This window comes from Carassius carassius, chromosome 12 (genome assembly GCF_963082965.1).
Source record: "Carassius carassius chromosome 12, fCarCar2.1, whole genome shotgun sequence".
In the NCBI taxonomy this organism is placed as follows: Eukaryota; Metazoa; Chordata; class Actinopteri; order Cypriniformes; family Cyprinidae; genus Carassius; species Carassius carassius.
Window position 1 is genome coordinate 4,046,620 of NC_081766.1, and position 27,292 is coordinate 4,073,911.

The 27,292-nt window shown below is 39.0% G+C and overlaps 1 pseudogene; it reads right to left on the minus strand.

Moving 5' to 3' along the window:
- Positions 1-11,689: 11,689 nt before the first annotated feature.
- LOC132155369 (interferon-induced very large GTPase 1-like) overlaps positions 11,690-27,292 on the minus strand; it is a 31,132-nt pseudogene continuing 15,529 nt past the window's right edge.

Here is a 27,292-nt window from a genome sequence, read left to right on the forward strand (position 1 = left end):
CTCTCTCTCTCTCTCTCTCGCATTGATTACTCTGAGTCTAATCCAAACCGTTTGGCGGAGGCGCGGAGAGCGCGCGAGTCATGACTAACAATTCATGACTTATTAGAGATTTAATTATCAAATGGCGGATTCGCAAATGATCGCTTTAGTACATTCGGCAGGCAATTATACAATAATGATATTAAATAGTGGGGCAAAATCGGCTGCCAGGCCACCGGGAATTGTCCCGGTTCTCCCGTTGTCCAGTCCGCTCCTGATTTCCACAGACACGCAGAATGTGCAAGTCATATATTGCATTTTTGGGGCTTTATATTCACAGACACTAGTCGATGTCATGTTTTGATTCAAGTGTACTGACCTACTTTTGATTTAGTCATCCAAAATGTGGCATATTCCGTCCGCGTTTGGCATTCCGTTTTTATGACTGGATTCTACGAACCAGACTGTATTTCCGCATCCCGGAAATTATTAGGGCGGTATGTCTCAGAATAGTCAGTGCAATTTGGGAAAGAAATCAGTTAAATCTGTATGTGGATGTGTGTAAATATTCAAATGTAATCCCCTTTGTAATCGTAAAAAATTTCATAAGTAACTGTAATTTAATTACTAATTTTTTCTTAGTAACTGTAACTAATTACAGTTACAATAATTATGTAATTAAATTACGTAATGCCGTTACATGTAACTAGTTACTCCCCAACACTGGTGACGTACATACGTGACGTACATACGTGACGTACGTACGTGACGTCACCGCGCTACAGTCTGCAGCAAGGGGTGTCTCAATCAAATCGCAATCTCTGTCAAAAAAATCACAATTAGATATTTTCCCCATATCGCACAGTCCTACCGTGAACACACACCCGGAGCAGTGGGCAGCTATAGATCCAGCACCCGAGGAGAAACTGGGGGTTCAGTGCCTTGCTCAAGGGCACTTCAGCCATGGGTATTGAGAGAAGAAAGGGCTGTTCATTCACTCCCTTCCACCTACAAATCCTGCCAGCACCAAGACTCAAACCAGTGACCCTCTGTCACAGTGTCTGGGTTGTGTTCCCTGGGTTTCCACTAGGTGTCCTCCTGTTCCCACGGTGTGTATCATATTATCATTTCCTGTCTCCTTATTTGGTCACCTTCCTCCTTGTTTAGTTAATTGATTGTTCCTCACCTCTCTCCAGTTTTCCCATTATCCTTTTGTGTATTTATACCCGGTCTGTCTGAGTCTGTCACGGAGTCCTTGTCTTATGTGTGATACATTTCATAGTCTGCTCTCACCGTGTGTTCTTGTTTTGTTTTCATGTCTTTTTGGATTTTCTGGTTGTGACCCTGCCTGGACTGTTTACCCATTTGGATTTGCCCTTTTAATAAATCTCACACCTGCATTTGGATCTCTCCTCGTTCTTTGTATCACCGAACGTGACACCCTCTGGTAAGTAGTCCATCTCTCTAACCATTAGGCCACAGCTGCCCCTAAATAGCATGCGTTAGCTACTTCTCTTCGAACGTGTAACTCGTCGTGGGCGCTTTAATGCAGCCGTTTTGAGTTATTAAAATAATCAAATGGCATCATTTGAGTTATTCTAGAGAAGGGCCGTACGGCCATTATGGGTTTTAAAAGGTTAACATTAGAATAGTCAGCCAAAGTTGCAATTGAAATAAGTTAACTCTGCTAACCTAGCTAAAAAAAAAAAGCAAAAGCTTATATTGTGTTGTTTGACTTTAGCTGACTAAGTAGCTAGTCACCTCTCCTCCATGTGCTATGTTCACCTGTTTTTGCAAAAAGTCATCAGGTACGGTTTGGCCCGCAACTTCGCCGCACCCACCTTGCCCTTGTGTTTTTGTTTCTGCATCCTAAATCCACTGACTGCATCCAGAGACAGTTTATAATGTACATTACTCACAGAGTACATTTTAACACTGAAAGAGTTAATTTTTTGTTTTTTTCTGTTGTGAATCCAGCATGGTGTTAAAATGTACTCTGTGAGCAATGTACATATTTCACACTTATGAAAGTGTTATTTTAACTCCAAAATGGAGGGAGTCATATATACATTTCAGGAGTGTTAAAATTGAGTTCATTATGTGGTGTTCAGGTTCAGGTGTTCAATGTTAAAGTAAAAAAAAAAATTACATACATACTTACAAACATATATGTATAAAATAATCCACAAATCAGATTGTACTTAGCTGATGCGAAGGTGCAAAGTAGGGAGCATTCCCGGGATGGGGCGGGGCATTCAGTACGTTTACCCCTCAAGTGCGGAGTCCGGTGCAACCGCACCAGTAAGGACGGCCCTGGCTGAATGTATGTTACTGATCACTGAAAAAAGTCTGTTCATCACAATAGTGCCTCTGTAAAAATTTCACATCCATTTATCAAAGCTATTATTAACAAGTGAAATATCAGAGACAAGTATCAATATAATAGTTATATAATATATATATATATATATATATATATATATATATAATAGTATATAAGAGTTTAATCAAAACATTTACCCAAAAATTCTGTCATAATTTTTTTTTTAATCTTTATGTGGTTCCAAACCTGTATGACATACATGTCTAACATGGTGTCTGTGGAACGGCATGAGTATAAGTGAATGACAATTCAGGTGAACAATTTGTTTTAAGGATTATTTCACCCCCCCCCCCCCCCCCCCCCAAAAAAAAAAATTATGTCATCTTTATTTACCTGACTGCTTGTCTCTGTGCATGAATGTGCATGAGACTCTATTAGCAAAGCAGTTCAGTCTAACTCAACCAGGAAAAGCACACAAGTTGTGAACAATCAAGATGAATAAAAACACAAAATAAAATACAATCTATGTGCTTTTTTACTCTGAAGTAAATACATCTGTTGTGCTCATTGAAACAGGAAGTTATCACGTTTATCTGTCAGCTGTCATTTTGACTGTCATGAAAACCGAAGATCCAGTCCAGAGTCAGCAAATTTTTGGAAGATTTCCATGCTTAGTTTTTTATTAAATTTTTTTTTTATTAATCTTAATTTTTTTTTCACAACTTGTGTGCAATTCAGAGTGAACTGAACTAATAGTGTCTCATGAACACACAGTCATGCACAGAGATCAACAATCAAGTCAGGATGTTTGTTAAATAATATGAAAAAGTTCAGTATGTTTCTCACCAAGACTGACATTAAATGGACAAGCATATTCGGGACATTTTATTTAAATCTCCTTTTGTGATATGACATTCAAGGGTGAGTAGATGATTATTTAAATTTTTGGGTAAACTATAACCCTTTAAGGAAAATCATTTAACTCACTCACTGTAAAAATATAGATTTTTGTTGTAAAAAGAAGTCTGTCTTACTGGAAAATAGGTTGTGATTCCTGAATTCCATGCTGATATCATTGCGCTGAGGCAGGGCTCTGTCTATCAGAATTAATGCACATAAATGGGATAGCACATAAAAAGAATGAGTCAATCTTTTGTTCGTTATCTGGCTCGGCTCTGTGTTCATCTTCAGTTCTCTCTTCACAGCAGTTCAGTCAGTGTACTGTTTGAGTAAATGAATTACTCCGGGATATTGGTTTGTTTGAACTCAGAGGGAGTGTCAGCCACATTAAAAAAAGTTAACAGCTTAAGTCATTTGTGGATTAATGCGTATTGGAGACATGAACCGTTTTAAACAATTCAGTTTGATTTGGTGAATTGGTTCAAGAAGATCCGGTTACATCGAATGATTCGTTCGTGAACCGGATATCACAAACTGCTTTGTTTTGAACTGTCTCACAACAGACACGGAAAAGAAGACTGCTGAATAAAGTCGTAGTTTTTGCTATTTTTGGACCAAAATGTATTTTCGATGCTTCAAAAAACTCGAACTGACCTTCTGATGTTACATGGACTACTTTGAAAATGTTTTTATTACCTTTCTGGACATGGACAGTATACCGTACACACAGTTTCAATGGAGAGACTGAGAGCTCTCAGACTAAATCAAAAATATCTTAAACTGTGTTCTGAAGATAAAAGGAGGTCTCACGGGTTTGGAACGACATGAAGGTGAGTTATTAATGACATAATTTTGATTATTGGGTAAACTAACCCTTTAACACTCAACAGTGTTAATAAAGGTAAAGGTTAATAAAGGTACCAACCAATATGGCGGCGCGTCCACACGCAGCGGCTTCTCTCTGTCCCGACAGAACGGTGTTTTCGTGTTTTTTGTCTTGTGAGTCGCAGTGTTTTTGTACGTTGTCGTCGCGTCTACCTGTCTGTAAGCGCAAATACAGTCGCTAGTTTCTGCTCGATGTCGGCAGAACCGAATTTATTCAGTTAAACTCCGCGCACGCGGAACAGCTGCGGGATCTCGGTCTGCTACGGAGGCCTTCACCATCACCGACCCCCACTACTGCATCTCGCCCACAGTGGAGGCGCCACAAGCGGCGTGAGAGGAAGCAGAAGAGGGGTAAGCGCGGAGGTGTCCGGGCTAGGCTAACGGCTAACCCACACAAGCCATCTATCCCCACCATCGTACTGGCTAACGTACGCTCGATGGACAATAAACTGGACTACATTCGATTACTACGCTCAACTCAGAGGACTGTAAGAGACTGTTGTGTTTTTGTGTTCACGGAAACATGGCTCAGCAACAGCGTTCCAGACTGCGCTATTCAGCTCGACCAGCTGACGTGCTATCGAGAGGACAGAGCTCTCGTCGCGGGAGGAAAAACCCGCGGCGGCGGGCTTTGTGTTTACATCAATGACGCGTGGTGCCGCGATACTGTTGTGATCTGCAAACACTGCTCACCCCTGATGGAGTTTATGATTATTAAGTGCCGGCCGTTCTATCTGCCGAGGGAATATACTGCTATACTGCTCATTTCGGTGTACATTTCCCCGTTCAACATTATCAGCAACAGGAACGAGCACATCAGTGAGCAGCAGACAGCACACCCTGATGCTTTTCTCATCATAGCTGGGGATTTCAACCATGCTGACCTAAAGAGTGTGTTTCCAAAAATACACCAACACATCAACTTTCCAACACGAGGTAATAACATTTTGGACTTTGTTTACACCACACAGAGAGGAGCTTACAAAGCCCTCCCCCACCTCGGAGCCTCAGACCACATCACTGTTATGCTAATGCCTGCATACAGACCACTCATTAAAATCACCAAACCAGTTTACAAACAGATTAAAGTGTGGCCAGAAGGATCATCAGAGGTTCTTCAAGACTGCTTCAACACAACTGACTGGGAGATGTTTAAACAGGCTGCCACATGCAATAACACCACTGACCTCCAGGAGTACTCAGAGACTGTCACTGCCTACATCAACAAGTGTACTGATGATGTAACGGTCACAAAAACCATCACAGTCCGGGCCAACCAGAAGCCATGGATGACAGGGGAGGTCTACAGACTCCTGAAGACACGGAACGCTGCCTTCAGAGCTGGAGATGAGGTGGGCCTGAGAACAGCCAGGGCCAACCTGTCCCGTGGCATCAGAGAGGCTAAGAGACAGCACTCCAGGAGGATAGCTCATCAATTCAGCGACAGCAGAGACACTAGGAACCTGTGGCAGGGGATACAGACCATTACAGACTACAAGCCACCATCACGGACCTGTGACAACAACATCTCTCTGCTGAACGAGCTGAACACCTTCTTCGCTCGCTTTGAGCAACAAAACAGCACCACTGCACAGAAGACTCCACCTCCTCCCGGCGACCAGGTGATGACGCTGACCTCAGACAGTGTGAGGAGATCCTTCAGCGGGATCAATGCTCGCAAAGCTCCGGGTCCTGACAACATCCCTGGGCATGTACTGAAAGACTGCAGCAGAACTCACTGATGTCTTCACAGACATTTACAACATCTCACTGAGTCAGGCTGTTGATCCCATATGCTTAAAAACTACAACCATCATTCCAGTTCCGAAGAAGCCATCTCCATCCTGCTTCAATGACTACCGTCCTGTTGCACTTACCCCCATCCTCATGAAGTGCTTTGAACGGCTAGTCATGCACCACATCAAAGTCTGCCCTCCCCCCCTCCCTGGACTCCTTCCAGTTTGCATATCGGTCCAACCGGTCGACCGATGATGCCATCGCCACTGCTGTCCACTCAGCACTCACCCATCTGGACAAAAAGGACTCATATGTCAGAATGCTGTTCATAGACTTCAGTTCAGCATTCAACACAATCATCCCTCAACAGCTCATCTATAAAAACTGATTCAGCTGGGGCTCAACACTTCGCTGTGCAACTGGCTGTTGGACTTTCTGACTGGAAGACCTCAGGCAGTACAGGTTTGCAGCAACACATCCAACATCATCACACTGAACACTGGGGCCCCCCAAGGATGTGTGCTGAGCCCCTTCCTCTTCACTCTGCTGACCCATGACTGCACACCATCACACAACTCCAACCTCTTTATTAAGTTTGCAGATGACACGACTGTGGTGGGTCTCATTAGCAACAAAGATGAGACAAACTACAGGAGTGAGGTGAGCCGCCTGGCCAAGTGGTGCAGTGACAACAATCTGTCTCTGAACGTGGAGAAGACAAAGGAGATTGTTGTAGACTTCAGGAGAGCACACACTCAGCACGTTCCTCTGACCATCAATGGTGCGACTGTGGAGAGAGTGAGCAGCACCAAGTTCCTGGGTGTGCACATCACAGAGGACCTCTCCTGGACTGAAAACACCGCAGCACTGGCCAAGAAATCTCAACAGCGTCTCTACTTCCTCCGCAAACTGAGGAGAGCCAGAGCCCCGGCCCCCATCATGTACACCTTCTACAGAGGCACCATCGAGAGCATCCTGACGAGCTGCATCACTGTGTGGTACGGCGCCTGCAACGCGTCCTGCCGAAAGACTCTGCAACGCATAGTGAGAGCAGCTGAGAAGATCATTGGTGTCTCTCTCCCCTCCCTCCAGGACATTTATGGAACACGCCTCACCCGCAAAGCCCTCTGCATCACAGGTGATCCCACTCACCCATTACACAGCTACTTCAGCCTGCTGCCATCAGGGAGGAGACTGCGGAGTCTCCAGGCCAGGACCAGCAGACTGGAGGACAGCTTCATCCACCAGGCTGTCAGGAAGCTCAACTCCCTCCCGAACTTGCCCCCCCCTCCCCTCTTCTTCCCCAGGAACCACTGAACTATGAACCCCCCCCACACACACACACTAATTATATGATGGCATGCACATGTCACTTTGTGCAGTATTGGTCTGCTCACTACCTCATTCGGCATGGAACTGACGTCATTCCACTACCTCATCAGTCAGTTAAATAAAATAACTTCTCTTGAGCCCTTTGTCACTTTACTCAGACTTAAGGTATTTTTTAATAAGTGATTTTTTTGCACTAAAAATCTTTTATCTGCACTGTTGTTCACTTCATTGATTTGCACTATATCTGTCATTTGCCTTGCGCTGCTTTATTTAACTTTTTTTTTTAAATTGTATTATATGCCTTTTTGTTTTTACATTCCCTTATTGTATAGTTGTATTGATTTTTTTAGGCTTTAATGTTAATGTTATCTGAAAGCACCAGGGTCTGAGAGTAACGCAATTTCAATTGTCTGTATGTATGTACTGTACATGTGGAAATTGACAATAAAGCAGACTTGAACTTGAACTTGAATTCTGCGTATTTACACCGCCAGAGGGGGCTGTTTACACTAGCTAGTGTTAATTCAACAGCACAACTTAAACACTTTATTCTAAAAGTACCCAACACTGGAGATTTTGCTGTGTATATATAGAAATACATATAGGTATGCGGTTTCTCTAGACCATGATACAAGGAATCAATGCATGGATATAAAATATATGTTTCTGTTATATGTGATTCATAATATATAACAAAAAAAAAAAAAAAAAAATTGTAATAAATAAAAGATACCCTTACTGAGATGTGGAACCATAGCAAACTAAATGTAGTTTCTTAAATGTAGTGGCTTAAATGTAGTTTACATACATCATCACACATAAAGCACACACAAAAAAAGAACAACAAAAACATAGATTAGAAATTGTAATTATTGTATACATTCAATAATTGAGTTTATTACCTGTGTTTGAGATAAGGAGAAGGATGAAGGATGCAAACAGGTGATGCACTGCCATCGTAGGAAACATCAAGATGGCTGATAGTGTATTCTTAAAACAGGAATTTGAATATGTGTGCAATGACCCTCGAGGAACCTCTTTATAACTCTCCCACCACAAAGAGATCAGTTACTAATCAATTACTAAATACCAAATATATATTTTAATTGTTTTCCCTAAAGAGAACATTCTCAAACATCCACACAGTAGGGTTTTGTTAGACAACTTTACCACACACACACACACACACACACACGTTTTTTTTTTTTGTGAAAAGTGGGTTCATCCCATAGACATAATGGTTTTTATACTGTACAAACTGTATATTCTATCGCCCTTCACCAACCCTAACAGGAAACTTTGTGCATTTTTACTTTCTCAAAAAAAAACTCATTCTGTATGATTTATAAGCGTTTTGAAAAATGGGGACATGGGTTATGTCCTCATAGGTCACCCTCTCCTTGTAATACCTGTGTCATACCCATGTCATTATACATACCCATGCCTTTTAAAAATACATAAAGTACATTGATCTATCTTCTGTTGAAGTAATTCAGTTTGTTGTTTTTGTCCTTCTGTTGGAGTGTTTTAATCTTTAAATTTGTACTTCTGTTGGAGTGCTTTAATAATTGTTTACATTCATTTACATTCATGCTTCTGTTGGTGAAGAGTTTTAATTCAATAAACAATAAAGTGTTTGAGTTTACAATCAATAGCACAATCTACTAGTATGTCTACTTTTCTAAAATTATTCTTTTAATTTTTTGAAAACTTTCAATGTGTTGTTGTAAGAAATTGTATTATCTAAGCACAAACTGGATAAAGCCTGAAGTATAAAAATGGGCACTTATTGTTCCTTCAAAAAATGAATGCACAGAGCAACACAGCAGACATTTGCCACAGCTGTGGATATTAAAGTGTGAATGAAGGGAATGTTTTGAATGACTACTAAATTACTCATTAATACTGTTATGCATTAAAAATAAAATATCTGTTGCAGTTTAAAGTTTATTTAAACGTGTATTTTCTATTACACATGAACTTGCTCTATTTATATATTGTCTGTCACAATTAAAGCTAAAGTGCACATAAACACATTCACATTATAGAGCTTTTTACTTTTATGTTATGCATAGGTAAACACTCACCTAAAGGATTATTAATACCTGTTCAATTTCTCATTAATGCAATTTTCTAATCAACCAATCACATGGCAGTTGCTTCAATGCATTTAGGGGTGTGGTCCTGGTCAAGACAATCTCCTGAACTCCAAACTGAATGTCAGAATGGGAAAGAAAGGTGATTTAAGCAATTTTGAGCGTGGCATGATTGTTGGTCTGAGTATTTCACAATCTGCTCATTTACTGGGATTTTCACGCACAACCATTTCTAGGGTTTACAAAGAATGGTGTGAAAAGGGAAAAACATCCAGTATGCGGCAGTCCTGTGGGCGAAAATGCCTTGTTGATGCTAGAGGTCAGAGGAGAATGTGCCGGCTGAATCAAGCTGATAGAAGAGCAACTTTGACTGAAATAACCACTCGTTACAACTGAGGTATGCAGCAAAGCATTTGTGAAGCCACAACACACACAACCTTGAGACGGATGGGCTACAACGGCAGAAGACCCCACCGGATACCACTCATCTCCACAACAAATAGGAAAAAGAGGCTACAATTTGCACGAGCTCACCAAAATTGGACAGTTGAAGACTGGAAAAATTTTGCCTGGTCTGATGAGTCTGGATTTCTGTTGAGACATTCAGATGGTAGAGTCAGAATTTGGCGTAAACAGAATTAGAACATGGATCCATCATGCCTTGTTACCACTGTGCAGGCTGGTGGTGGTGGTGTAATGGTGTGGGGGGTGTTTTCTTGGCACACTTAAGGCCTCTTAAGCCGAGTTCAGACTGCACGATTTTAGCCCAGTTTTTGGCTTGCCGACAGGTTTTCAGAAATCGCAGACAAATGCCTGAAATCACAAGCAAATCGGTGCTCGTTCCCGAGAGTGACAATCACGCAATCACAGTGTGAATGAGCAAAGACGTGATCTGAGAGAATCACAGATGAGGCGCCGATGCCCGTGAGATATTTGGCATGCTAAATATATGGACCTGTCGGCGATTCAAAATCATGCTATCTTAAAAGTGTTCTGACTGAAAACTACATCGGCGATGACTGACAGCCAATGAGAGAGCAAGATACAGAGCAGCAGGGAGTTCGGGGAGGAGTTATAAACCACAATATCCTTGCATCTCCCCAACATTTCCTCCTTCATGTTCTTCTTTTCCTTTTCTTGTTTTTGCTGCAAACCACCACACAGGCAATTAGTATTGCAAGCTTCTTGCGGGCTACCTTTTTTAATAATAATCCCAGTCTCACATGAGTACTTCGGTCTTGCACGCGTGTTATCGCGTTGTTTCCTTGTCACATCACGTGTGTGTTTGGTTGTGAAACGTAGTTTGCGTGCCAGACAGAGTTGTCGGTGATTCTTCCTATTGTAAAGTCATGCAGTGTGAAACCTTCTGTCACCAATCCATCAGGCAGTGTCAACACAGCAGCGACTGAATGCTGGCCAAGATAGTCATGCAGTGTGAAAAGAACAGTGACCCGACTACTTTGAAAATCGTGCAGTCTGAACTCAGCTTTAGTGTCAATTGGGCATCGTTTAAATGCCACGGCCTACCTGAACATTGTTTCTGACCATGTCCATCCCTTTATGACCACCATGTACCCATCCTCTGATGGCTACTTCCAGCAGGATAATGCACCATGTCACAAAGCTCGAATCATTTCAAATTGGTTTCTTGAACATGACAATGAGTTCACTATACTAAAATGGCCCCCACAGTCACCAGATCTCAACCTAATAGAGCATCTTTGGGATGTGGTGGAACGGGAGCTTCGTGCCCTCCATCAACTGCAAGATGCTATCCTATCAATATGGGCCAGCATTTCATTTGTTGAATCAATGCCACATAGAATTAAGGCAGTTCTGAAGGTGAAACGGGGGTCAAACACAGGATTAGTATGGTGTTCCTAATAATCCTTTAGGTGAGTGTATGTAAGTTATGCGCTAAAAAACAAACTTCAGTTCATTCACCCAGCTTTATTCAGAATTTAAATCATTACACAATTTAATAAAACCTGTAGAACTACAATATGTTTGTGATAACCAAATCAAAAATATTCTACTATATACTGTAGGTACTGTAAGAGCTTTCTAAAGATTCAAGTGGTTAACAATTAGGAAACCATGGTGCATTTTCATCTCTGGTAAGCAAAACAATGTAGTTGGCTTTTTTTTTTTTTTTTACCCGTTGACTCTTGGTTTTCATCCAGAGTAGATATAAGATACTACAACATAACTTTCTCCAAAAGTATGTTCAATATGAAATAAAACAACAACAACAACACTAAATAAAATGTAGATTGTTCATCACAGTCAAATTTATCTCCAGTCAGAGAGCAGTCACAAAAAAATATAAGATATCACAAAAATAAAAAAATCATAAACAATTTTGACTAAGTAAATTTAAACATTTCTCACCGGCTTTAACAGTCATGTTTGTCTCTCTTTACTTTGATAGTACTGATCAACACATCTACAGTGCATCTAAATGAAAAGCTCAGCAGTGTTTATAACAAAACTAATATATAAAAGCAAAATGTACTCCATATATCAGTTCGGAAACAGTGATGTTTGAAACAGGATGTACAAATATCATCTGTAACCGGGGAGCTGACAGAGTGCCATTTGTTTACTTTTCCATTACATGTATTTATCCAAACTCTCCAGAGCTTCCTTTTTTTTGTATTGTTTCCATTCATCTGGAATCTCACCATATCCCTGAAATGTCTTACTGTAGTATGTTTCCAGATCTTTCTGGAATCTTCACACAAACCACTTCCAGTACGGCAGCTCAGAGTTGTCAGGCGTGATGCTCCAGTTAGCATATTTAGGACCTCCTCTTCTGTATTCTTTCCAGGGAACTGCTTCATCTGTGGAATTTGGGTAAAAGGATAGATCACTCGATGCTCCTGTTGTGCAGATATCAATAGCCAGGTTTGTTGTTTCTCTGTAAAACCACCCATTCAGTCCAATATTGCGGTGGAAAGGAACGCAGTGATCTCCAGGATGGTCTTCCATTGTGTTGGTACAGATAGCTTTACAGAAAGGACACTGAACCCAGCAGCACTGACAGAAGTGCTCAATCAAAATCTCATCTGGTCTTTGCCTGCACTTCTCCAATTTCATGTCATCAATGTTTTTAAAACTGTTCTGTAGGTTTGTCATCCTCTTCTCTAGACTGTCACTCAAAAAGGTCTTGAGAAAATCCAAATCTTTAATTTCACTGAGATCACCACATGAGTTCTCTGTGAGTTTCAGCTCATCTGTCAGGGCTGTGGTGAAGCATCTGAACCACATGTTGCCGTCTCCACTCTCACTCTTGGCCTCCACTGTAGCTGCTTGGACTGCATTATTTACAGTCTGCTCCTTTTGTTTTAGATTTCCTTTGAAAATATTTAGAATCATTTTGTTTTGTTTGGTAAAGTATCTGTCCACTTCCTCCTTTATGAATTGTTTGAAGTGTTCTCTGGGATTATGAATATATTCTATGTATTGCTCAAAGTCCTCCTTTTCTGCAAGGGATCTCAGAATGTGTTTCTCCAGATTTGGTCTGTTCTCACGTAAAGCTTTTATGTCAGACCTCATCTGTGAGGCCAAGTCATTAGCAGTTTTGTTATAAACTGCTTGTAGAATAGATGGTTCAAGTTTGCTGCAGATGAATTCACATAGTATGGTTGTTGCTCCTTTGTAGTAGTTCTTGAAGATGTGCCAATAGTGAGTTTTCTGCTTGTTAAGATAAAGTCTTGGGTCATTTGTGTCTCTGAATTCTTTGTGGAGTTCAGTAAAAGTCTGTCTGGCAATCTCACACACATGGAGACTGAGATCTATGGTAAACTCTTTTTTTTTTAAATGTATTTTTGGCTCATGGATTGATGTTTCTGTACTGATTTCTTAACACAATCTGTTATTTCTTGAACAAAATTCTCATTGTAGCCTCGTGTTCCAACTGGTGACTTCTTCATTCTCATTTCAGTTTCCTGAATAATTTTGTGAGTCAGATCCCTTATTGAGTATTGAAGTTCAGCATTTAGGCCAATGTTTTCTTGTGGTTTTGGAGACCCTCGAAAAATTTCTATGCCTGACATAACTTTTTGACCAAACCGACTGAATATCCCACTCTTGCTTTTCTTAGAGCTCTCAGTAGCTTCACCTGAAGATGCTGTTTCATCAGAGTGCTCCAGATGCTTTAGTATCATGTAGTCACAATAATCACTCCGGCGGTCTATCAGTTCATAGGTTTTTTGTTTTAAGCACTCATCTACAAGAGTCAGTTCATGGTTTTCAGATAATATCCGTATCACATCCTCCCAAAAGTTAAAGTCTGCCAGTGGAGGTGTGTTTTTGGTCATTTCAGTGACCCATTTACTCCACATTGTGTCAAACTCCTCCTTAAGCATATCTTCATCTGTTCCTGTATTTTTCAGTTGTAAAGCTAGTTCCTTGCTCCGACTGAAAAGCTTGGTTTCATACTCTGTCCTTCTTTGATCCAGCTGCTCCCTGGCTTTTTTCTGTTCAATTGCTTCATCCAACTTTCGTTTTGTTCCCTTCACAAGGTCATCATGAAGATCTTTGATTCTGGTTTCAAATCTTCCTCGCCACTGACACAGAATGTCTTTGTCTTTGTCCTCCTCAAAGTAAGACACGATTGATTTTTCTACCTGCACCTTTGTAATCATCATGTGATCCAACAAGTCATTTTCCTGAACCTTAATGTTTGCATTGTCAATTCTGTTGTAGAATTTATCTTCAATGGTCATCATGGCACTTCTGAGGCTCCACGTCCAGTCACTGTATTTAGTTTCCAGTTTTCTGTATACTGCAATCTCAAGTGTGTTTTTGAAGCTGAACACAAAGTTTTCATTCAGCAGTGCATTCCACAGATCTTTAACACGCATTCTGAACTGAGACAGTGTAATGCCACTAGATTTGGAAGCTTTTGAGAGAATGCTGTCCTTTAACTCCTGAATATTTCTGCTGTAGTCAGGGTTCGGTGGTGCCATTGGTGGGCTGCCTTCCCAGAGCTGAGCAAAATACTTCACATCATTCTGAACATCAAATGTAATGATGTCACTGAAAAACTCTGTATCACAGTCTTCCTCTTTAGAGGCGAGTTTAGTCATCTCATCCAGTTTCTCCTGCAGTCGTCTCCTTCCTTCCATGTTTTTCTCTCCAGCTGTAACATCAGAAACGTTCTGATGCACAAACATGCAGCTTGGATTCAGTCTGATCTTCTTCATTCTCATGAAGGCCTGAACAACAATCTGAAGAATGTCCTGCATCTCAGCTGTGTTTTCTCCAAAGACATTGATCAATGTCATATTTCCAAGACCAACAACAAATGTGGCCATTTCATTATCGTGATTTCTTGTTGACCTTCCGGCCAGTTCTAGGCCACGAAGTCCCTCAGAATCAACGACCAGAATATAGTCAAACTTCAGCTGTGATTTCATCTCCTCTGAGACTCTGACCAGCTGCATGAAAGCTCCTCTGGTGCATCTGCCAGCACTGACGGCAAACTGCAGTCCAAACATGGCGTTCAGCATGGTGGATTTCCCAGAGCTCTGAATCCCTAAAACTGACAACACATAGACTCTCTGGTCTCCCAGTTTCTGGATGAGTGCATCAAGAACAGCAGTAACCCAGATCAGAGGAACATGGGCTGCATCGCCATCCATCAGCTCCAGTGGAAATCCAGAGATCATCATCTCTGCTGCAAGACTTGGAAGAGAGGAGAAGTTAAATTTCAGGTCTTTTTTGTTTTTCTTTACAGATGAACATGATTCATATATCTGACCGATCTCTCTCAGTATGTGCTCCAAGCCAAAGGTTGCAGCTTGTAGTTTCTCAGATACTCTCTCAAGTTCAACTTGTGCTGCTGTCATTTGCTGTGATTTATCATGTTTCTTTTTAAGATTTAGGACTGTTGACCATTTTTCATCATATTCACGAAGAAGGGCTGAAAGACTTTCAGTAGTGTAATTGTCTAGCAGGATGCCCAGCCATTTAAAAAAATATGCCTCTTCATTTCCTAGGTGTGAATTAATTTTTTGAATAAAGATTTGGATAAACTGACTTGGGTCAGATGTTTGCTGCCATTCACGGATTTTCATCATTTCTGATTGCTTAGAACAATTGTTCTTTTCAATGTTGTTTCCCTTATGTAGTTCTCCTAATGTAGTTCGATGAAATTCTTTATTCTTCTGGCACCACTGATGCCACAGTTTTCCCTGCAATGGCAGAAACGATTCTTTGATTTTTGTTAGTTCTTTATCCTCCAGTAAATTCATCATCTGCTGTGCTGCCTCTTTTCCAGTCCTGCACTGTTAACAATGTTCTTGTATTTATACAGTACTGGCAGCACGGTGGCCAGCAAGTTACTGTATTGTTTTACAGTAACTGTACTGTAATTCAATTTACAGTACATACAAACATTACTGTAAACTACAAGACAATACTGTACTGTATTTTTACGGTATTTTGTAATTGTACTGCTTCTGCTGTAATTAATTATACGGTATTGTACTGTAATATTTATATTGATATATTATTGCTAAATAATATAATTTTCAATTTAATAATAATGGTAATATTACATTTATATAATATTTAGTCATTTACAGTATAGAAATCTATAGATTACAATTGTAAAATGCAACATCAGAATAACTGCAAATTAAAAGACAATCCAAACAATGTTATTGTCAAAAACATTTTTTTTTATTAATCATGGATAAATTCAAGGATTAATCAAGAACTGCAATGTAGTTCATTTAATTTGCAAATTCAGGATTCAAATTAACAGGAACATCAAAAAAAAAAAAAAAAACTCCAGGACTTCGAAATTACACAACCCTCAAAAGACAAGAACTGTCAAACACTGAGGGACACACAGTTTACAAGCGTGTGTGTGTATCAATATCAATGGGTAACTGTACAAACATCTGTATGTATATGTTTGTGTTGTATATGTGTGTGTGTGTGTGTGTGTGTGTGTGTGTGTGTGCAGGGGAAGTGTGTGGATGTGAGTGTAGCTGTACAAAAATATGTGTATGTTTGACAGTGTATGATTTGTGTCAGTGAATGTGTGAGTGGGTGTGTGTGTGTGTGTAGGCGAGTGTGTGGATGTGAGTGTAGCTGTACAAAAATATGTGTATGTTTGACAGTGTACGATTTGTGTCTGTGAATGTGTGAGTGCAGGGGCGTAGTTTATGGGGGGGGTGGGGGGTAGGTAACCCCCCTAATATTCAAATCCATCAGTTACAACCCCCCCATTATTTCAACATGAAAATCACAGTAGATCAAATGAAAAATATAATATGAAAAAATAGAATTCATTTATTTTGTAAAAATAATTTTGTTCCTAATAAAATATGAGTATGTCATAATAAATCAGACAAAAAATACTCCCCCTCCATTGAACCGATTGGTAACGCCCAACCAATGAGTCGCACTTTCACCAAAACAAGCGAGTGGTGTTTGAATGGGAGAGCACACGGTTAATGTTAACGCCAAAAATGAAGAAAGCGCTGCACAGTGGACTATATTTAACTGCTGGTCAGAGAGGGATGCAAAAAAAATAAAGCATACTGAGAATGAGGTATGAGAATATTGTGTAATAGTTAGTACACACCTCATATATTTTAGCTAGCTAATCCATTGCAATGTATTTAGCTATAACTATCAGTATAACAAGTTACCAAAGCAGCTGTCTGTTTTGCTAGTATATTTTTCAATAGTGTAATTATCAACGACAAAAGTATTCACATCGGTGTTCGTTTTCTTACTAAATCTGACTTTTGAACGAATTGGATGAATTAACGATTTAAGTGGCTAACTCATTAAAACAGTGAAACACTGCCGCCTACTGGCGGGTTTCAATACTTAATTTCTTTCTTTTGATAATCTCTACTATGTTAGAATTTTATGAATGATGATTATAAACAAATTTCATAACGTTATGAGGTGTATAATCTCTTAACATGTTTTTATAACAGATTCGAGGTAAATATAGCTGCAGGGTAGAAAAGTCAGCAGAGGGAGAGGAGGAGCAGGTGATCAGGTAAAGAAGATGCCATTCAATCAATAAAATAAAATAAAATAGGAAACAGTATAGAAAAACAACAGTTTTGTAAAGTTAGGTTATACATAAATGCCTTTAATGTTTAAAGATGTGTTTCCCTTTAGAAAATTTTTTTAAATGCATTAAGGTGGAATGTAAAAATCTTAAAATAAATGTCTAAATGTTGTCTCTTTCATATTTCTATATGTTGAATTTGTAATCAGTTAAAGCATGTTGCCAGATAGATAGATAGGTAGATAGGTAGATAGATAGATAGATAGATAGATAGATAGATAGATAGATAGATAGATAGATAGATAGATAGGAAGAAATAAATTATCCAATAACAATACACATAAAAATTGTTTTTTTTAAAAAAAATTATGGGCAGCATACAACGTTCAACCCCCCCAATGTTCAAACCAAATCTACGCCCTTGTGTGAGTGTGTGTGTGTAGGCGAGTGTGTGGATGTGAGTGTAGCTGTACAAAAATGTGTATGTTTGACAGTGTACGATTTGTGTCTGTGAGTGTGTGTGTGTGTGTGTGTGTGTAGGCGAGTGTGTGGATGTGAGTGTAGCTGTACAAAAATATGTGTATGTTTGACAGTGTGTGATTTGTGTCTGTGAATGTGTGAGTGTGTGTGTGTGTAGGCGAGTGTGTGGATGTGAGTGTAGCTGTACAAATATGTGTATGTTTGACAGTGTACGATTTGTGTCTGTGAATGTGTGAGTGTGTGTGTGTGTGTGTAGGCGAGTGTGTGGATGTGAGTGTAGCTGTACAAAAATGTGTATGTTTGACAGTGTATGATTTAACTGTACAAACATCTGTATGTATATGTTTGTGTTGTATGTGTGTGTGTGTGCGTGTGTGTTTAGTTTGACGTTTTCCATTCAAACTCCATCAACGACCGAATAAAACTATTAACATGAGGGTTGATGGTTGTCACTTTCCTCTGGACCACCCTCTTGGTTTTCTTGCTCACTCCTTGTCTGGCTGTACACTTTAATTTCATGCTGGCATTGCCATCTTCCGGGTTAATTCTGACGAGGAACCTGTTAGAAATATCATACAACTCAATAAATATGCTTCTATTACAAAAGTGAAATGCAGAAATAAAATACAAAAGTGAAATGCAGAAATAAATTTACTTGCCTCTGAGCAAGCTCTAATGTACATGCAGCAGACTCCTGGTACTCGATGTTAAAAATATAATAGCTTGCAAAAAGCACTGCAAAGGCGGTTATAAAATTGTCACTGTTGTCCAGTGTCAACAAAACTCTTCCCTCGATTGACAGCATCCACGTGATTGAATGTCCTTAAAAAAAGAAAGAACAATGTTTGAGACTTCTAGGTCTTAAATAAAACTTCATTCGAACACATACATACAGTATATGAAACACTTGCATACACATATACTAAGTAGTCACACATACATGTATACTGCAGAATGCTCAAACAAATAAATATGAAATTTCCAACGACACACCTAAATGTGCTCACGCACATACACGCAAACTCTCCAAGCACATACTTGTATACTTAAAGTACACACAAACTATACACGCACATACTCCGTGAGACGAGAGCACACACAAACACAAACTCGCGCACATACTCTTCTATGTCATTTTGTGTGTCTGTGCTCGCGTCTCAAATAAGTATGTGCGTGTACGTCTCATAGGAGTATATGTGTGGATAGTTCCGCACGTCTTGTGTGTGTAGAGTTTGTGTGTATGTGCTTGAGCGACTTTAGGTGTGTCGTTGTGCATTTCATGTATTTGAGCATTCTGCAGTATGTATGTGTGACTAAGTATATGTGTATGCAAGTTTTTTACGTGTGTGTGAATGAAGTTTGATTAAAGGCGCCTTATACTTAATGTAACAATTTACCATTGTAAATTTTGCAGTAAATTGTGCCACATGTGCAGTGAATTAACATTCTTAAAAGTATGTTGATACAGCTGTATGTGTTGTGTGTGTGTGTGTGCTTGTTTTTACCACTGACAAGTTCGGATGTTATTGAAATGATCCCAACAGAGATAACAGATGATGTTAGACATTTTTTTTGCTATCATAAAATCATTCAAACGTCAGTAATTTCATCTCGCAGGCCATCGTAAAACATATTTATTGTAATTAAAACTGACAAAACCACCTCGATTTGTGTTCCAACAACAATCAAGTCTGTTTTGGTCGAAATAAACTAACGTTAGCAGCTATAAAGTCTTGTTAACGTTAATTCACGGAGTGATAAGATTTGAAAATGTCGGTAAAGCAGCGGAGTTCAGCAGATCTAACTAACGTTAATAGTGTTTTTGCAACCGTCGCTGGCTAAACTTCCACTAAACTACCACTGTCATTTCACATATGTACACTATAGCGTAACATCATAAAACCTTATTATAAAATTAACTTACCAATTAATATCCAGATATCTGCTGACTGCTGAGACTTCATCCGTGAATGGTCTGGATTTGTGCTCTGACGTCACGCGCGGCACGCGCGCTCTCTGTTTACAGCAACCCTGTATTATTGCCTGGCATATTACAACCAGGTTACAGCTAGGTTACAGCAACATTAAAATGTACTGTAAAATGTTCCCGCTCGATCAAAATTACCCAGAATGCAATACAAATTACGGTATTTTACTGTAATATAGAAATGCAGTATTGTATTGTAGGTTTTTACAGTACTGTGCTGCTAAATCTACAGCAACATTTAACAGTGTGAGGTTTTCATCATTGTCCTCATCTACTCTGATATCAGAATATCTGGCCATGTCTTCAAGCTTGAAAATAGAAGATGACTCTAATGACTTATTTATAGCTCTTCTGATTTCTTCTAAAACGACTGACTGATTTCTGTCTTTTAAACCGATTTTGTATTTCCCTTTCCGCATTTCTGCGAGAGCAGAATCATTGTCAGTAAGAAGGCAGATGAGTGGCTTTGAGTCCTTGTAGAAGGTTTGGATCTTGGTCATGTTTTTGTCTTTCTTGTCAAGTTGTGGTAAAATAGCAACATTTACAGAGGCCATTTCAGTCAGGATATCCAGCTGTTTTCCATGGGCTCCTGCATCACCATGGAGGTTACAGAACGCAACACAATGATTAAATCTTTTCTCTCCAGATGGACAGTACCAAGCAATCTCCACCACTCCATCCATCAGGACTCTGGTTCTGCTGCTGCCTGGGCAGTTTCTTTGGAAGAATGTGTTGTGTTTCTCATTGATCAGGCTGTTCATTAGTTGAGACTTGGATGAGGATGCAGGACCAAACCTGAAGAAAGCCACCATTGGGGTTTCTGCTTTGTAGACTGGCTGGAATTTGCTAGAGATTTTACCTGTATCATCAATTGTCTTCCAGCTCTTGTTAATTTGACGAAATGTCCAGAGCGGGAACTCAATCTGTTGTGTGAATGGATTTGGTACAAGAAGAGGCAGAGCAAACTGACACTGTGATAGTTTAGTCACGATGAGCTGCTGTAGGAAACTATCAGCACAATGAAACACAGCCATCTGAACATCCATTAAGTGGACAGGATCTGATTTGTTTGATTCATCTGAGGATTTAGCAGTTTCTCCAAAAATATTTCAAAGGCATCAGCATCATCTTCAGAAGAGTTATTATTGTTCCTTTGTTGTTTGTGTTGTTCATTATTCTCTTTAATCTGAATGTATCTTGCTCTGTAGTCCATCATCATCAATTTCTGTAGAAAAACTGAAGCCAGCTCCTCTTCTGCACAAGAATCTTGGGACTGTACAATTGGCTTAAGGAAATCCACAGTTCTCAGTTTCTGATGTTTTCCTTTAAGATAAATCCTGTCAATGAGTTGCTCTGCACCCTGCTGAAAGTACCATAATACTTGTAAATAGAAGTTTGAAAAGCTATGGAGAAGAATGTTAATTTGTACACTTTCTGATAAGTTCATCAAATTTAGGACATAAATATAAAATATGCAGCCTGATCTTACTGTAAGGCTATGTATATTTGTATTGTAATTGAAATGGCTGAAAAATCATAAATACAACCACTAGTAATAAGATTAAATGGCTTATCACTTTTGACCAATAGGTGGCGCTGTTATCAAATCAATTTGGTGTACTCTGTGTGACTTGTCAATGACACACACAAATTTTGGTGTCAGTATGCCAAAGCATTGCAGAGGTACAGCCTCAAGCGTCATTTTGGCATCATGCCTAAAATTCTTTGCTTTCGTATGCGAATATGGTTTTGTGTATCGATACAAAATCCATAACATTCTTGTCAGCACAGACTTAATTTTGGTGAAAATCGGACCAACGGTTGATGAGGAGTTTGAAAAAGTAGATTTTCAACATAAATCAAAATGACGGACAGGAAGTTAAGCTTACTCTGGCATATTTGGTATCTATGTTGCCGGCATAAGCCAGGGAATAGTTTGAGTTTCATTGCAATAGCCTGATGCAATTAAAAGTTTTTAATGGTTAATGGTTGTTTTTTTTACTCTTGACCAATTGGTGGCGTTGTTACAAAATTTATGTGGCATGGTCAGTGTGAGGTGACAATGACACATACAATGTTCGGTGCAAAAATGTCAAAGCTTTGCTGAGATACAGCCTCAATTTCAATATCAAAATCAAGATGGTGGCCAAATAAGGAAAACTTGGTATCTATGCTCTCGGCTTGACCCAAGGAATCTATTAAGACCAGCGGCATTTCAATAGCCAGATTTTCTTCAAAAGTTATTAGCCTTTTTGGAATTTTTGTTTGGGAAACTTTTGACCACTAGGTGGCTGTTTCGAAAATATTTTGAGTACCTTCAGGGGATGGTGTTGTTGGCACATTCTGAGTTTCGTAATATTACACCAATGCATTTGTTTAGTATAGCATTTTATTTCACAAATGTATTGAAGTCAATGGGAATTTCATGTTTTGTTCTATTATAATACCACCAAGAGGCTCAGTCCCACCATTTTTTTTGTGTCCTCAGAGTGAGCCCATACATATGTGTGTCAGTTTTGGTGAAAATATCTCAATTCACTTCAGAGTTACAGTATAGACATTTATATGAAAAAAAAACACATAAAAAACGACTGACACATGACTTTGATTGAATTTGACTACCCCTTACTATCAATATTTTCTGAATAGAATAAATCGTTGCAGAGATACAGCCTTACGACTGTTTTTGCAAGCGCTACATAAAATTAGTTCGAGTGTTTATCGAAAAACGGTTTGACGAATCAATTTGAATTCCATAACTTTTGGTCAGCACTGCCTGAAGATAATCTGGTTTAATTTTCATGCAAATCGGACAAACCGTCTAGGACGAGTTCGAAAAAGTAGGTTTTCCCAAAAATTCTAAATGGCGGCCAAATTTCTATGACTTCATAGGATGCAATCGAATCGTCAAGAGCTCAGGAATCAGAGATAAAAAATATTTTGTTGATTGGCCTTACGGTTCAAAAATTAACAAAATATTAGTGACACTTTGGACAGTTGGTGGCGCTAGAGGGAATGACTTAGAAACACCAAAATTGGTGTACTTAATGTTGGCAATGTCCTCTATCAGAATGTCAAACCATTACAACTTTCCCACAATCGGTTCTATGGGCTGCCATAGACTACTAGTCGGAAGAAGGAAGAATAATAATAATAAGAACGGGAACCGATACAATAGGTGCCTCCGCACCTTCGGTGCTTGGCCCCTAATAATTCTTTTGACGAATTTTAAATGAACAGCATGGTCAGACTTCCAATTTCAGTTTTCAACTCAGCTCTTGTGAGTTAATACTATAAAGCAGGCTGATTCAAAAACACCAATGTTGATTGAGCCATTAACAAATGACATAATAAAATAAAGGCACAAGTGAAAATTATGAACATATATTCAGTCATTTCTTGCAATAATACATAAAGTTTGGACATTGTGTTTAGCAGATATAGGTCAATTTGTATCATTTTAAGAAGTTGACAAAAGTGCTTTTTCTTTTTTCCAAAAAATGTCAAATGGGGGACAATTTTTATCACAATGAATTATATTTGTTTTTATATATTTTCACTAGGGCTGTTAATCTTTGGGAAGGCAGCGATGCGATTCGATTCAAGATTCATAGTTTTTCGATTCGATTCAAGAACGATTTTTGCAAATTTAGAACAATTCAATTCGATTCACAATTAAATTAGACTGGATTCGATTATAATGATTTGATTCTGCATTTTTAAGTGCATTGACAGGATTATTTAAATGTTTCCCCTAAAATCTTTAAATCCTTAGTCAGGGGGCAAATTACAGCAGCCTTTATGGTTAGAGAACCATAGGGAAGAAAAAAATAAAAAATAAAAATAAACTTTTGTCCATTGTTAAATGCTAGTTTAATGATGCGAAATGGCATACGTAAAAATTTATGTAATGCAAGATTTAAAAAAAGAGCTTAAAGAGTATTATGTATAGGCTAACATTTTGTCACACCAGGGGCATAGCCATCATTTCAGAAGTGACAGAAATATCAAATACAATAATTTTATGTATGTAGCCTATGTATTTTCATAATTATTCTAATTTTTATTTATTTTTACAAGGAATTTTCTTATTTTTTTATTACTTTTAATTAGCTGTAAGAAATCAAATACACTACTGGACAATAACCAATCATTTGTAATCAATATATTTTTTTTCTAATGGCAATTTTATGATTGTTTTCTATACTAGGCTACATTTAATTGGCAATTATTTAAATTTTCTGCACAGAATAAGGTAGAATATATACTTTATAGTTTATGTTCTGTAATTATATGTCACTTAAAACTTAGAAGTTTTTTTAAAGTTTCATCAGTTCATTCTGCTTTTATTCAGTTCAGCTGCAGATAAAGCCTGGCATGTCTATGAGAGTGAGATCACTTCTCTTTTTGTGTGTGAAAACTTCTTTATCTCATTTTCAAAAAATAAAATGCTATAGTAGGCTAGCTATTTAACTTTTCCTCTCCATCAGCGAATGATGATCCTGAAAGAAAATGCACCAGATGTCTGTTTGCTAAAGCTACAAACGCTACTTTCATGCATCTGATTTTCAGATAAACCTTGTGCTCTTATTTCAAGGTCGTCATTAATGCTGTGATTATTTTAACAGTTTCCTTCGTACATTCGGTTCATCCGCATTGTTTAAACATATTTATCATTCAATGAAACTGTGCATATGATTTAGACACTTACATTTCTGCTCCGTCTATGGAATAAATACAGTTTTCGACTGCTCAGGTAACGCTGTCGGTAAGATGCTGAGAGCCATTGACAAACTACAGAAAAGTAAAGCTACTTCACTTTAGTATTACTGGCCACAAATCCTATAGATCGCACGTCAGCTGCGTCAGAGATGAACGAAGTGCGAGCGCAATCCTGTGACAGTCTCAGGCTGTAAACAGTGGAGCGCGTGAAAGACAGATTAGAGGCACGATTCACGAACACTGTTCAATGTCTCCATTAATTTGTGCTTTTAGTAACTTAATGTGTATATATTTTGAAAGTATCAGAATCGCTATAGAAATCACGATTCATTCAATTCTTAGCATTTTGAATCGATTACTGTCCGAGATCGGCGATTCATGATTCAAAAATCATGTTTCAAGATCGATGCATATGCATCGTCAGGGTTTGTAATCGATGCATCGAGAAAACGAGTGAATCGATACGCCGCCTTCACACTGGCAGTTGAAATCAGCTCTGTAATACGCAATACTCCCCCAGTGGATGTCGTACTACACCGCTGAAAAGCATCAGAAAGCTTCAGAAGCGAGTAGAACAAAATGGCGGAGAGATTAGAACGATTTATATTGTCTGTATCTGAATGTGCATGTCAGGTCAGCTAAATGTGATATAGTGGTATATAAGGCTGCAACAACCCTGCACTCGAGCGAGAGTGTGTCCGAGAGCGGGGGCCACAATATTTAATTATTCATTTAAATTGTATTAACTGCCCTTATAATGTTAGAAAATCATGAAAATAAGAAAATGACATGACAACTTATCGTTATAAAATCATTATTTATTTTATTAAAAGTTACAGATTCAGGTTTTTTTATCAGTACCATAGCAACGGCAACTTCCGCTGGAATTGTCGGATAGGAACCGTCCGAGTAAAATCTTTTGAGCGCATCCGGATGACCAACGGACACTATTTTTTTCGCACCGCACTCGTTCGGACCCGGTTCGTAGCCATTCGCATGCGGTCTGTGAATCTCCATAGGAAATGAATGACTTCCAGTCATTTCGTAGCCGTATTGGAGCTGATTTCAACTGCCAGTGTGAAGGTGGCGTTACACCCCTAATTTTCACTCTAGACCTTATTGTACCAGAGTTCTGAAACAATACATCAATTATAGCGCCACCTAGTGTCCAGTGCTACAGAATGGTAGCTCAAACTAATGTTAACTTGCCCTTTTGGTCATGTTAAAGTGCCCCTCTGATCTGGCCAAGGGAACATGATTTCAACTGAGGATTTGTGCTCACTCATCCAAGTGCACACACACGCCAGTGGGTAGTGAACAAACACACACCCAGATCATTGGGCAACTACAAACCCGATTCCAAAAAAGTTGGGACACTTTACAAATTGTGAGGAAAAAAGGAATGGAATAATTTACAAATCACATAAACTTATGTTTTATTCACAATAGAATATAGATAATGTATCAAAAGTTCAAAGTGAGAAAACTGGGACGCCATGTCATCCGTACTAAAGAGGACAAGGAAAACCCAAGTTGTTATCAGTGCTCAGTTCAGAAGCCTGCATCTCTGATGGTATGGGGTTGCATGAGTGCGTGTGGCATGGGCAGCTTACACATCTGGAAAGGCACCATCAATGCTGAAAGGTATATCCAAGTTCTAGAACAACATATGCTCTCATCCAGACGTCTTCTCTTTCAGGGAAGATCTTGCATTTTCCAACATGACAATGCCAGACCACAGACTGCATCAATTACAACATCATGGCTGCGTAGAAAAAGGATCTGGGTACTGAAATGGCCAGCCTGCAGTCCAGATCTTTCACCCACAGAAAACATTTGGTGCATCATAAAGATGAAGATGTGACAAAGAAGACCTAAGACAGTTGAGCAACTAGAAGCCTGTATTAGACAAGAATGGGACAACATTCCTATTCCTAAACTTGAGCAACTTGTCTCCTCAGTCCCCAGACGTTTGCAGACTGTTATAAAAAGATGAGGGGATGCCACACAGTGGTAAACATGGCCTTGTCCCAACTCTTTTGAGATGTGTTGATGCCATTAAATTTAAAATCAACTTATTTTTCTCTTAAAATTATAAATTTTCTAAGTTTAAACATTTGATTTGTCATCTATGTTGTATTCTGAATAAAAATGAAATTTGAAACTTCCACATCATTGCATTTTGTTTTTATTCACAATTTGTACAGTGTCCCAAACTGGACAGCATCAGAACTTCCAAATAATGCAACTATCAAATCAGGATCCCTGTGATCTAAAGTAAACAACACAGAACTGTTCTCAAACCCAGAGATAAGAACAACACCATAATATAAGATGCTTTGATAGTGCTTCTCAATGATATACACACCAGTCAAAAGTTTGGAATTATTAGAATTATTAAGAAACAGTTATTTTAAATTGAAATAATGTTTCACAATATTCTATAATCCTGCCTTGGTGAGCATAAAAGACTTCAAAAAAACTTTTACAAAAATGCTATTATTTCAAACTTTTTATTAGTAGTTGCATTTCTAAAAGATTGTCTAGGCCGTTTATGTGCCACTAGTGACACCTTACTTTATCTACACTGGTTAATCACCTTCTGGTCATCCTGTTACAGCAGCTGTCACGATCATTAGATGGAGTGCCCATGAGCTTCAGTAGAGGGCACTCCAGTCAGGACCATTCCACCCATTCACCACCAGTTGTCACTTGGACACTAGCACCTCTCAAACTGTTGCACCACACCCAAACTACATAACCCATGAGTCACTGCATCACAATCACCCTGCCACACCTGCACC